Here is a 14,639-nt window from a genome sequence, read left to right on the forward strand (position 1 = left end):
GGAGTTCCAAGGACCATTGTGTCGGACCGAGACGCAAAATTCCTAAGTCATTTTTGGAGAACCTTATAGGGCAAACTTGGAACCAAACTATTGCTTTCAACGACATGCCATCCCCAAACTGATGGCCAAACGGAGGTTGTAAACCGAGTTTTATCTAACTTCTTCGAGCAATCATTCGGAAGAACTTAAAGACTTGGGAGGAGTGTTTACCTCATGTAGAGTTTGCATATAATCGATCGGTGCATTCCTCAACTAAGCATTCTCCGTTTGAAGTGGTATATGGTTTCAATCCCTTAACTCCGTTAGACTTGTTACCTTTACCTTCTAATCAATTGGTGCATGTAGACGGAAAGAAAAAGGCTGATTTTGTGAAACAATTACACCAACGAGTAAGGGATAATATTGAGCGAAGAATCGAGCAATATGCTCGTCAAGCCAACAAGGGACGCAAGCGAGTGACGTTCAAACCCGGAGATTGGGTTTGGATCCACATGCGCAATGAGAGATTTCCAAATCAAAGGCGGTCCAAACTTTTGCCAAGGGGAGATGGTCCTTTTCAGATTTTGAAAAAAATTAACGACAATGCCTACAAGCTTGATTTACCTGGTGAGTATGGGGTGAGTGCTACTTTCAATGTTGCTGACTTATCCCTTTTCGATGTAGGTGACAATTTGGGGACAAATCGCGTCGAAGAAGGGGGGAATGATGCAAACTCAGTTTGTGAATCTTCCATTGATCATATTGAGCTGCCCCAAGGATCTATCACTAGGTCTCGAGCAAAGAAGTTACAAGAGGCATTATCAAGCTGTGTGGACCGAGCGTGGGGAGAATCAGTTGCTAAATCAATCGATCAAGCTTAGACCAGCTCCTTAGGAGTCCCATGCAGTTTACTTCAAGCTGAATTTTAGCTTAATTAGTTCATTCTAGTTCATTTAATTTGCTGGAATAAAAATTAGTTAATTTAGTTTATTTAATGTGTTTAATTTGTTTGATAAACTATTTTATTTAATTTGTCTAAATTAGTACAGCAATATGAGTGTTTAAGTTATTTAGTTTGTCTAGATTACTACAGCAAATTAAGTTGTCTTCAACTAATTTAATTTGTCTTGTTTGCAGCCATTTAAAGTGTCTTGAGTTAAGACAACTTAATTGAGTTTATTTAACATGCCTAACCGAATTTTTAATGTTAAAATGCAGGTGGTATGCTTGGTGCATGGACGGCATTAATGGGCATGTTTGCTGATTTTCAATGTGCAGCAAAGCAATTAAAAAGTCTAGCATGTTGGGGACGTTCTTGAACACCATTAAAGCAGCCGAATTTTCTTTCTTCCTTTTTCGTGGAGACCAATGCTCAAGGAATTAATTCCAGCTGGTTTTGCTTCGGGTACAGCAAAGAGCACCTGTTTGTGAATTTCCAAAGTGAGTTTAAACCAAGGCTGACGTTTCATGCTTCCAAGGAGCATTAAAAGCCATCTTCAGGTTCCAAAGCTGATGCACCAAAGGACTTGCAAATTTAGTCCAGCTCATTTAAGTTGATTGAAAGTATTTAGGAGCTATTTGTGTGCCCAAGACGTCATTTAAAGCTGCTGCTGGCCATCCGAATTTCCAAGGCTGATTATTGAAGGACCTTAAAGATTTTTGATGCCATTGCCGTCCCCAAGGTCTAGGATTCTTCAAAGGAGTGAACTTAGCTCTTAAGCTATTTTAGCTCATTAAATTAGCTCATTTTGTAACAGCCCAAAATAGGGCCTAGTCGGAACAGTAGTTTCAAAAAAAAACTCGAAGTAGAAATATTTAATTTATAATTATTTTAGAGTCTATGATATGTTTGGGTGATGGTGTGCAAATTTTGTTAAGAAATTTTATCGATAAAATGGCCAATTTTATTATTGGGATTCAATTGTATTAATTGCAAAATATGAGTTCTAGAACATAAGTACTTGTTTTAAATGGGGGTTTAAATTAGAGGTCTTTAAATGAAAAATAGACCATCATATTTTGTTATGGACAAAACTAGTCATGGGAGGGTAAAAATTGAAGGTATAGTAAAAAGGGCATTTTTGTCATTTGGGTGTTTTAAGGCATAAAAGACAAAATTGAAACCCAAAATCTGCTCATTCTCTTCTCCATACTGCCAAACTTTCAGAAAGCCATGGCTAGGGTTTCAAGCTTTTCAAAGTTCAATTGTAAGTGCATTTGAGCCCGCTTTTAATGTTCTTCGTATTTTTGAGATCCTAGAAGCTTAACCTTTCTATTTTTACTATTTATTTGCATGAAAAATGAAGTTTAAAAATTTACCCATGCTAGATATTTGTGCATTTTGATGTTTAATGATAGAATAATGGTGCACGAGGTTAGGAGAACGATTTTTGCTAAGTGATTTTCGTTGAAAATGGTTAAAACGGGTTAATTAGTAAAAGTTGTAAATGCTCCTAAAAGTTGTAAATAATAAGAATTTGAGGTTGCTTTAGAAGAGAAAAAGGTTTGGCTGACCTTGAATGTTATGGAAATTGAATAAAAATCATATTACGAGCCTAGGGGCAAAATTGTAATTATGAGAAAGTTTAGGGGCAAAATTGTAAATTTTTCGTAGTATGATTTTTATATTAAAATGAGTAATGTGAGTGATAATTAAGTGAAATGTGACATTTTAGATCGAAGAAATCCAGATTTGGACTAAGTACGGGGAAATATAAATCAAAATGATCGATTCGCGTTGAGGTAAGTTCATATGGTTAGTCTAAGTGATCGATTATTAAATTTGAATTAAGATGATGTTTTATTTTATATATATATTTGTTATTTAATCATGACTTTATGCAAGTACAAGATTAGATTGAAGGATCAATCGTGAGAAATGCAGGGTCAAGTACATTCGTACTACAACTCATGATGAATTGATGGAAAAGACCATGGTTGGACCATGGCAGTGAGTGTGCAGTGTAAGACCATGTCTGGGACATGGCATCGGCACAGACCGATGAGTGCTAGTGTAAGACCATGTCTGGGACATGGCATCGGCACGGACATAGGAGAGCCAGTGTAAGACCATGTCTGGGACATGGCATCGGCTCGAGTGTAAGACCATGTCTGGGACATGGCATCGGCTCAAGATGAGAGCCAGTGTAAGACCATGTCTGGGACATGGCATCGGCTCGAGATGAGGGCCAGAGTAAGACCATGTCTGGGACATGGCATCGGCATCGATATGTGATTCCATGTAAGACCATATCTGGGATATGGCATTGGCGTCCTACTAGGTGTACGAAATATCCCAAACATCCCTAATATTACAAGTAGTTCAACGGGAAATTTAAGGAGTATGCTCAAGATAAGTAAGAGTAGGATATGTGAGTATTATGACTAGGCACAGGTATGTATATGAGACTCATAAATAATGTGCTCAGATTATGATGCATTATTAATAAGGATGCAAACGAGTAAGTTTGTATGTGATTAATTCCTTGTTTTTACTTACATTTTAACATTTTTTATGAGATATGATTGAATATGGAATAATTACTTGAGGTGAATAATGAATTACGGTTGAATATGGAAGAGTTGGAAAAAGGTTTAAATATATATATATATGAGAATTTGTGGTTGAACCTTCGGAATGGATCGGATATCGTTGGAAATATAGGTGAATGCTATTTGCTGATTCCACCGGATATTAATGAAAATAAAGGTGATTGCTATGTGCTGATTTCACTGGATACCAATGGTTATATAAGTGATTACTATGTGCTGAATTCACCCTGTACCATTGAGTATAAAGGTAGTTGCTATGTGCTGATTTCTCTGAGTACTATTGATTATAAGGGTGGTGTTGTGTGCTGATCCACCGTGTAACTGAGATTATTTCAATGTGTTTATTGGGAAACTAATTAAGTGAAAACATATGTTACGAACAATGTGTTCGATCTTTAATCAACCCTTTGGCATGATGAAATGAGGCATTGAAATTAAGAATGAGTAAATTTAACAACAAAACAGTTTAGGACAGAAACAATTGTGTGACTTTGAAAAATCACCAAAAATGGTGGAAATTGAATTAGAGGTTGTATGAGACATGAAATTAAAGCTGAAGGAGTCTATTTTCATATAAAGGAAATAGAGTAAGCAAAAGAGATATATATTTTGAGATATTTGAATTCTAGCGAGACAGGGATAGAATGAATTCGAAATCCCCTGTTCCAACTTTGGAAAATTATTAAAAAATTGTACAAAAATAATTATAGTTTGTAATTTACATGCTTAAATTTATAAATGAGTCTACTATCAAGAGAAACAAGTGGGGACATCATTTGAATTTCGTTCAATGAGATAATTAATTTTTAGTGAAGAGGGGTCAGAGTTGTCGAACAGTGAAATAGGGGAATATTTAATGAATAAAATGTATTAATTGGTAAGAGATTATGTGAGTCTAGTTTCAGGGAAAATCTACGGTTTTTCATTTGGAGTTCTGTAGCTCGAGAAATAAATAATTTAGTGACAGTGACTCAAGTAGACAGATTAATGTGAATATTAGTAATAAAGTGTAAGCATGTGATATAATGACTATATCATCATAAGAAATTATTGCGAGGATTTGTCCACACAAGTTTAATAATTTCTCATTATTTTCATATGAACTTACTAAGCATTTATGCTTACTTCCTCTCTCTTTTCCTTTACCTTATAGTATCGCCAAGTTAGCTCGGGGATTGGTGGACGTCGGAGATTCGCTCACACTATCAATTAGAACACTTGGTATATCTAGATACATAAATTTTTGGGTTATGGCATGTATAGTAGGTTTGGTCGTTTTGTCATATATGTCATATATCTTATGGCCAATATTGACGGTTGTTATACGCCTATGATATGGTTATTCATGTATGTGGTAATTGCATAATTGAATGTTGTTGAGGTGGTTTACAAATGATTTCATGAATGACGATGTGTATGGGAATGTGAATGTAAAATTGGATATTCGGATGTCCAATTATAGTCTGATACATGTTCACGAAATTTTATGACCCAGTCTTATATGTTTAAGAAATTTTAAGTCTGGTAACACCTCGTACCCTGTTCCAGCATTGGATACGGGTAAGGGGTGTTACACATTTAATCTGAATTTTTGTGGCCATTCGGCTGGGCACATTATAGGCTATAAATATGTTGTAAATGGCTTGTTGGAGGGACTTTTGCTAAATTTATGTTAAATTTGAGACTTGAGAGATTATCCAATTCTCCTTGTTCTTTTCTGGAACTGAATCGACTTATCAACTTTCTTGTGGCGTCAATTCTTTTCCTTGAAACCGAACTTATCACCTTTATTGGTGTGGCATTCCTATACCTCTAGTTCCTATCATTCTTGGTAGAGGGTCAAGGTTTAATCTTCCAATTCAAACCAAAGTTTTACCTAAGTGTCCTGTTAAGATTCGGGTCAACAATTTCTCCATTGTTGGTTCTTTCTTTGGCCTTAGCCGAAATTCCATCTACCCATCCCATTATTCATCTTTCAACTTTCATTTGAAAACCTTTCCATCCGATTTAGCAATTATTTTTTGCTACCAAAACTAAGCGACTCTAGAACAAGCCACTTCTTACTCCAATTCACGATTGGGCAATACATACGACTCGAGACATCCATAACCGAGCTCGTATCAAAGGGTTGAGCCAGAAGATGAACCAGTCAAGCTAAGTATTGAACCTAAATATACAACTCTCATGCCCACTTCTGCAAGTACTTCAAGGAAATTAGAGTTGTCAATTTTGATGGATATGTGCAAGTTCATGCACAACCAACAACAAACTTACTAGAGATATGCAAAAAAAAAAAGATGACTCAATTTGAAATACTTTTAAAAATATCTTTAATACTTTTGTTCCTGAGTTCCCAGATGTTATCTTTGAGACATGAACGGAAGATGCTGACGATGCAAGCGGAGATGAAGCTAAAGAAGACAAGGGGAATAAATCAGAAAAATAAAAGGGGGATTCTTGTCCTGTTATTTATTTAATTATTTTTAGGTCTTTAGGAATTTATTTTTCGTAATTAGGATTTAATTTCTATAGAATAAAACATAGCAAGCATGAACAAACTTAACACTTCTTTAGAAAGAATAAGACTAAGTGATGTGGTAATGGGAATGAACATGTCTAGGATTGGGTTATTAGGGAAGACTTAGTATTTAAGTAGTCTTAATTAATGACTCGCCTCTTTTTCTTTACAACCCTACCTGGTGTTCAGTTTTCATTCATTACTTTGTTCTTGCAATGAGAACATTGCTTCTTTTTAAAGGGGGTAAGGCAAATAAATTACTCAAACTTTTAATTTTTTTTCAAGTATGCTTCAATTATTTCTTTCATAAGTATGTTTTAATAAATAAATGTTTAGAGATTTTTTTTACTGAGATAGTTTGTATGTAAGTATGAATGATGATTTTATCTAAGTGAAAGTATGTTATTATAAAGAATGGAATGCTTGTATGATCTTAGCTTTAGTAATGTTTGCCATGAAAAATTCGCTCAGTCTTCAAAAAGAAAAAATGTATGAGCTTGAGTTCAAAATAAGTTTGGGGCTGTTCCAAAGGTTCACTTAAAGAAAAAGGTTGTATTACGAGAAAACCAAGACAAATTTAAAGGTTAAGATTTTTAAAACCAAAATGTCCCATCTTTTAAAATCCCTACCTTTAATTGAGCCCCATTACAACCTTATAAAAGACCAATTGATTTGATGATTATGTCACCTACATTAAAGGCGAGGAAGTCCTCAGTTCAACATGTGAAGATCATAAATAAGCCTTATGATTGTTTGCTTGATTGATAGGAAATCATGTTGAATGAAGAATGTTATCTATGGTTGTGACATACATGCAAACTATGATTCATGTTGGCATATTTTGAAGCTTAGTATAATCTTAAGGAATGTTTGCATATGAATTACTTGTTAATAAAGAAGTTCGATAAGCATGAAGTTATTAATGCATGATTATGGGACAAAGATTGATGCTGCTTACACAATTAGCAATTTTGCCTTAGCAAGACCTTTTGCTACGCATAAACATTACTCAGGACAAGCAATGATTTATATTTGGGGGTGTGTAAACGGAAAAATATATAGGATTTTTCCTATGTAATTTATCACCTTTTTACTTAAATCCATTGTTAAAACTAAGTAATTGTTTAATAAATTAATAAAATATGTGAAAATATGAAATTAGGACATAGAAATTATTAAAATGTGATTTTATGTTTTATTATATAGTTTTCATGCAATAAATGGCTTATTTTATATTAATTGGAATATATTATATTTTTTAAGACACAAAGTGGGCCATACATGATTAAATTAAATAATAAAATGTAAAATTATATTTAATAATTCATTTTAAAATATTTCATTAATCATTTAGGTTTTAATTAATTAATTAAATTGGATAAACTTTATTCTTTGGTCCTTTAACTTGTTGATTTATTCTGGATAGGTCTGATAGCTTTGTTGGATTACAAAACCGTCCAAATTAGAGACCAAGTCAACCCAATATTTGGCTACACATGGTTGTCCATTTAAACCATTCTTTGGTTTAATTACACAAGGTCCTTCCAGTGTTGAAGAAATTAGAGATTTGCCCGAAGATTTACGATTGACCAAGTCTCAGTCCTGAGTTGTGTGGCATCCAAAATTGCTTAAAAATCAAGCAGAAAATCAAGTCAAAAGCCACTAAGCATGGCCAGCCACAATTTGAGGAGATTTGAAGAGGTTAACATCCACTATTTTAAGCAAATTATCCCCCTCTCCTCACCTATAAATAAGACCCCCTCATTTCTTCATTCATCATTCCTCAAGCATCCCTTAATCATTCCTTATTAATTCTCATCATTCTCTATTTTCTCCAAATTCTCTTAGCCTTTTCCATTCCCACGCCTAGCATCATCTCTTCATAGAGTTTTTAGCAATTAAGCCTCTTAAAGAACCCTTGGTCGGCCACCTTGGAGAGTCATCAGCAAAGGAGCAAAGTAAAGGAACAAAGGAGCCTCGTTAGTCAGAGTCTTGGGTGACAGCCACTCTGAATTGGGTTTAATCTTCCTTTTCTATAATTTAATATAAAGATGTTTGCTATGTATTCTTTGTTCTTGTTTACAACAATGTTAGCTTAATTTTATTTAAGCTAGGATGATTGCTTTGATTAAATAATATTTATTTGATTCATGCTTATAATGTTTGTGCCTCAATCGATCATGTTTTCAATCAAAATCAAGTCTATAGTTCATTCATACGTGATTGAAATGCATCTAAATTAGCTGAGCGATCCTGACTAGACGACGGCTAATGGACACATAATTGAAATGTGCATGCTCAATTTAGATCCTGACCCGATTAAATTGAAGGTTGCATAACAACTCTGACCAAGCTCTGTTATCTGCATAGTTTTTAGATTTGTGTGATTAAATTGTTTCAAACCTGACTTGTCCATGTTACCTCACACGAATGCTAAGAAACCCTTAGTAAATAAGGATCAGTAAAATGTGTATTTACTAAGTAAAGGATTCCGAAAGGACCTAATGTCGTTTCAAAACTCATGAAAGATCAAGTTGCAATGGAATGTTTTTCCGAATGTTATTAAGCATGTTGATAATAAATTAAGTTTAATTAAAGTAATTGTCCTAGTTTATTTATGTTATAATTGTTGCAAATTGTATTTAATTTTACTAAAATCTATTTCATTCATATAGTTTGCATACTTAGGATAATTTGCATTAAGGATCATTGCATTTATTTTAATATATTTTAATCACCACTTTTCAACTATATTGTGTTTTTATAATTTTACAAATAAAGTGACTCAGCACAAATACAATCCCTGTGGAGATGATAACTCGATACTTACTTATTACTTGATAACGATTGTGTACTCTTGTACAAACCTACGCATTACATACCTCGATGACGAGTACAGTTGGATCCAAAATGATGAGAAAATCTGTCTATGAGCACTATGGGAGAAATCATAGAGGAGAATATTGGAAACATTTTGGAGCTTGTTTTGGATTTGGGTTTATGGATCATCAACTTAGAAAGTGTCCCTCTAAGGTTGAAATTCAAAACAATCTATACGTGGGCCTGAAATTATTTAGCATGAAGTGAGATCGGGAGTGGCAGGAAAGTTAGGATCAGTTTAGGGGGCTCTAAAAAAGAGCTATACTAAGCACGGCTGTAGAGTGACCACCAGAGTGTATTGGATGAAAGCCAAAGAAGATGCTAATTTTCTAGAGGTTATAACGGGTAAATTTTCTTTTCTTGGGAATAACAATTATGCATTAATAGATCTAGGGTCAACCAATTCGTACATCTGTACCAAACTCATAGAATGTATGAGTCTTGAAGTTGTTTACTCTAAGACAAATGTATTAGTGACCAACCCCTTGGTCAAAGTATGATGGTTAATAGAGTGATTAAGAACTGTTCGTTATTTTTTGGCGAGCACAACTTTTTAGCAAACTTGTTGCTATTAAGTTTCCATGAGTTTGACACTATTCTTGGGTTAGATTGCTTAACTAGACACTACGCCATAGTTGACTGTTGAGCTAGAGGAGTACAATTGTTAACTATAGAAAGGAAAGAAGTGTTGTTGCCTGGTAGTGTACAAACTAGTTTGGCGAGTAGAATAATTTTTGTAGTATCCGCCAGAAAGTTTTAGGTTAAGGGCATAGATGCTTACTTGGCATATATTATGGATTCTTCTTAGTTAAGAATGAATATTAGCCAAGATTCGATTGTAAAAGAGTTTTCTGATGTGTTTTTGGAAGAACTTTCAAGTATGCCACTAGATAGAGAGGTAGAATTTTTTATTGAGTTAGAGCCTGGTACTGTGCCCATATCCTATGCCCCCTATAGAATGACGCCATTAGAATTGAAGGAATTAAAGACACAACTATAGGATCTATTGGACAAGGGATTTATCCAACCAAGTGTTTCACCTTGGGGTGCACCAACCTTGTTTGTAAAGAAGAAGGATGGGACACTTCGCCTATGCATTGATTACCACCAACTGAACAAAGTGAATGTGAAGAATAAGTATCCATTACCTCAAATTGAAGATTTGCTTGAGTAGTTAATTGGAACTACAATATTCTCTAAAATTGATTTGGGTATTGGCTCCTATCATGTGAAGATTGGAGGTGATGATGCTCTAAAAACTTCATTTCGTCCATGTTATGGGCATTATGAAATTTTGGTGATGCTGTTTGGATTAGCGAATGCACCAATGGTATTTATGGATTTGATGAATAGGGTATTTCAACCTTACTTGGATAAGTTTTTTGAAGTCTAAATCGATGATATTTTAGTCTACTCTAAAAGCGTGGCTAGTTATGTGGAACATCTAAGGATTGTGCTAAGAACATTGCGCGAGAACAAGTTGTACGCCAAATTCAGCAAATGTGATTTTTGGCTGAGAGAAGTTTATTTTCTTGGTCATGTTATTTCTACTGAAGATATTAAGGTAGACCCTGATAAAGTTAAAGTCGTGCTTGATTGGAATCTGTCAAAGAACGTCACTAAGGTACGTAGCTTCTTGGATTTGGCAGGTTAAAGGATTCGCCATGTTTTCAACACCTCTCACATGTTTGCTAAGGAGGAAGGAAATGTTTGAATGGACAAAGGCATGTCAGAAGTGTTTTCATAAGTTGAAAGTTATTCTAATCAAGGCTCCAATATTAGCCCAACCAGAATCTGGTGTGGAGTATACTATGTATACTGACGCATCCTTTATTGGGTTAGGATGTGTGCTTATGCAAGAAGGAAAGGTTGTGACATATGCATCTTGCCAGCTCAAGCCGCATGAAAAGAATTTTCCAAACAATGACTTAAAGCTTGCAATGGTAGTGTTGGCATTAAAGATCTAGACACACTACCTTTATGTGGAAAAGTGTCGTGTGTTTTTAGACCATAAAAATGTGGTGGAGTTTTAACCTTAACTGGACAACTTTTTGGTGTTGGTTCTGTATTCATCATGGGTGTTGATTCTTCAAACTACTCTGCTACGGTTGTGCCTCAATAGGGATCACAAGAATAGGATTTTTCACTGTGGGAGATTCAACTTCTTATTGAACTTCCTTCTAATTTTGGACAATAACAAGCTCACTTTTAGTTTTAATAGTTATTGGTTCCAACACCTTTCCACTCCTCAAAGTGATAGTTTTACACTGCTTTTTACCTATGCTAGTGGGATTCTTTATATCACATAGCAAAGCAACCTGAGGTCTTTTTCTTAGCTCGTTGGCTAACTGTCTCATCTGGTTCTCTATATTCCTTAGAGTTGCATTGTTATTAGCCATATTTTTTTCAATAGCTTCTCCAAACTATTTGAAGACTCAGCTAGCTGAGGTTTCTGTGTCTCTTGAGAAAACCCTGGCAAATGATTTGATCGTGAAGGCATATAGGAATCACCTAGACTGGCCCCTTGATTACTCCAAGAGAAATTAGGATGATTTTTCCATGTAGGATTGTAATGCTTTGATTATGGACTTGGGCCATTCCTATTTTGATGTTGGTTTCCTACATAGTAGATAGATTCTGGGTTTGACGGATAATCTTCAAATGCATGACCATAACCATAGTATACATACGCGATGTTCTCAAACTAAATTTGTTGTTGACCTATCATGTTAGTGTTGCAACGATTAATAGAAATATTTTTAAGCATGAAAGTCATAGTAGATACTTGAGCTACTAAAGACGTAAGAGCGTCGACTTCATGAACTCCTGCCACTTTTCTTCTTATGGCTGCTCGATTGGTTGGCTACTGATAGTTATTACTTGAAATTCTTTCAAGAATATCATATGCTTCATTGTATGAGTTTGAAAGAAGAACTTCGTTAGCTGAAGTGTCTATCACCATTCTTGTGTGAGCATTGAGACCATTGTAAAAAGTCTCCAATTAGATGCAATGAGGAATACCATGATGAAGGGATTTTAATAATAATTAATTAAATCATTCCCAAGCATCATACAAGGACTCGTCCTCAGATTATTAAAAAGTAGTAATTTCATTTCTGAGCTTATAATTCTTACTTGGTGGAAAAAACTTCATCAAAAAACGTTTCGCCAATTCTTGCCATGTGGAAATAGAACCAAGCGATAAGGAATTCAACCATGCTCATGCATAATATCGCATTGAATATGAGAAAAGCTTCAATCTTAAGGCATCTTTAGATACTCTTGATAACTTAAAAAAGTCGCTTACTTCCATAAATAAGCAGAGGAGTAAATGCGGATCTTCAGTAGGCATCCCACTGAATTATCTCATTGTTTGCAACATCTAGAACATCACTGGTTTTAACCCGAATTGAGGGGCCTCAATCTCGGGTCTTATATTCCCTAGATTGAGTTCACTAAATAGGGGCACAACATGCTACCGAATAGCTCGATCTCTGTCATCAGCAACAAGAATCAGATTACGAGTACTACAGGCTATGTCTTCTCTTAGATTTTGATTCATTTCTTTGACATGTCTTTGGACTAACCATTCCCTTCTTCTTTGCCTAAAAGTGCATTCAATTTTTGGGTCAATTGGCTATTGATTGATAACTCGGTCTATGTTATAAACCCTAAAAAATCACAAAAATAATAAACCAAATTGAAAAACAATTATCTTCACAAATATTGACAAAATACAATCCTTGACAACAACACCAAAAACTTGTGTCGCATGATTACGTTCAAGTGTACACAAGGGCTGTTGTGTGAATTATTTGTAAAGTTTAAAAACAATTTGATTAGACAAAATAATAAAAAGATTTAATTGTTGAGAGAAAAATCTATAAGTAATGTAATCAGAAGCCAAATACCCACAAAGTTAAACAAAACATCTTGCAAAAAATAATCACAATAGAAAGATTAAACACAAGATTTAATAAAACACAACATGAATAGACTAAAATAAATATTTCACTTAACAAGAGTTTATTGGCACTCATAAAAAGAATATCACAAAAGGATCATGGCAATATGAAAATTCGTTAAACCCAATTTTAATTAAGGCATAGATTTCTCTCGAAGTGCTACTATGTACTTAAGTTATTCCGCATATGTCTATGTCAAAACTAACCTAGAAATCACCTTTTCAGGCATTATTACAGTTTATACATACAACAATCATCTTTCGATATCGACATGATATGCACCATTTAGGTCTGTTGTCAATTAACCATTTACCTTTTCTCAGATTAAATAGTTAATTCATTAGCCTACAATTGTTGGCCATACTTTTACAAGTATTAACATGAATTAAACCTAAATGAATGAAATAGTCATTTGCACAAAATATTCAAAATACAAAACAAATTAACTCAAATCATGATACATATTTATTTTGAATAAACAAAATCGAGTCATTAGGGACAATGTGCCGAATAAAGTGTAGGGGTGACATAGGAAAATTTAAATATTTTTTTATTTTGTGTTGTTTTCATTCGTTTTAAATTTTTTTATTTTGTGTGTTATGTGTGTGCTTGAGCTTGTAGAAATACAAGAATGTCAGGAGCATTAACCTAGATTGTTTGTTTATATTGTAAATTTAGCCTGAAATTAATTAATTTATGTTGTTTATATTTAGAATAATTAGTTCAGTTTATTAAACTATAAATAGGAAAAAGAGATTAAAAATACCAAGTGATAAAGGTAGGTGTGAATAGGTAATTATATTTATAGAAGTATAGGATGTTCAATTAAAAAGAAAATACTCAGTAAAATCCATGGTTATTGAAATGGTGCAGTATGACTAGTTAACCCTTACAAAAAGTGCCCAAGAAAAATTATTAATCGTATTGGCACAAATAAAAAAAAGAAAATAAAAAATAAGGGCTATCAAGGAAATATTACGCATTAGATTTCAAAGCATGGATAAAAATAAACCGAGTAGGAAAGAAAAATATTCAAACTAACTATACTCTACAAAAATAAATACTAGATTCATATATACATTTTGATGGAGCTATATATTTAATTTTTTAACTTGTTTATTTTGTAATTTATTGAACTAATTTGTTTACGTGTAAATGACTTTGAATTGTTTAAATTTCTAGTTAGAGTTATATATTTAGGCAAATCTTCCTAGTGTCGATGCTCCGATCTAATTTCTTATATCAAGCTAGTTCAAGTACATTTTATTGTCTTTGCATGTTTATTTCTTGTTTTCAATTTTAGTTTCAATTGTTATTTTGTTTTGTTTAGTTTGCTTGAGGACAACCAAAAACTTAAGTGTGAGGGTATTTAACTTGTTGTCAAATGTAGTAGCTAATTTGAGTCAATTCCACACTTAAGGAGTTTGTTTTCTAGCCAATTTAATATTTAATATTGCATTTTTAGCTTAAGATTAAAAGTTAATAAAAATAAGTATTTTAAACACAGTTTTTGGTGTTGATGACCTATTAGGCCGATACGGGCATTAGGTAGGTTTAATTTGGGTATTTAAATGTGCAGGAGGCTTAATTTTAGGCCCAATTAACATAGGAACTTGGGGTGAGTGATGCACAAGCTTCTGAGCCGTGAAAGCATGAGAAAATGTCCAAAGCCACAAAATGCCTTGCGTGGCATGACACACAATGTGTGTGTTGCAACACATAGCCTTGTGTTGAGCCACAATAGC

The 14,639-nt window shown here is 34.0% G+C and overlaps 1 non-coding gene across 1 annotated transcript; it reads left to right on the top strand.

The window, feature by feature from the left end:
- The first annotated feature begins 11,946 nt into the window (after window positions 1-11,946).
- On the top strand, window positions 11,947-12,053 carry LOC128032774 (small nucleolar RNA R71). Its single transcript, XR_008189093.1, has one exon. It is a non-coding gene; the product is annotated as a small nucleolar RNA R71 (small nucleolar RNA).
- Window positions 12,054-14,639: the final 2,586 nt, after the last annotated feature.

The sequence above is a fragment of the Gossypium raimondii genome, chromosome 1 (genome assembly GCF_025698545.1).
Source record: "Gossypium raimondii isolate GPD5lz chromosome 1, ASM2569854v1, whole genome shotgun sequence".
NCBI lineage: Eukaryota > Viridiplantae > Streptophyta > Magnoliopsida > Malvales > Malvaceae > Gossypium > Gossypium raimondii.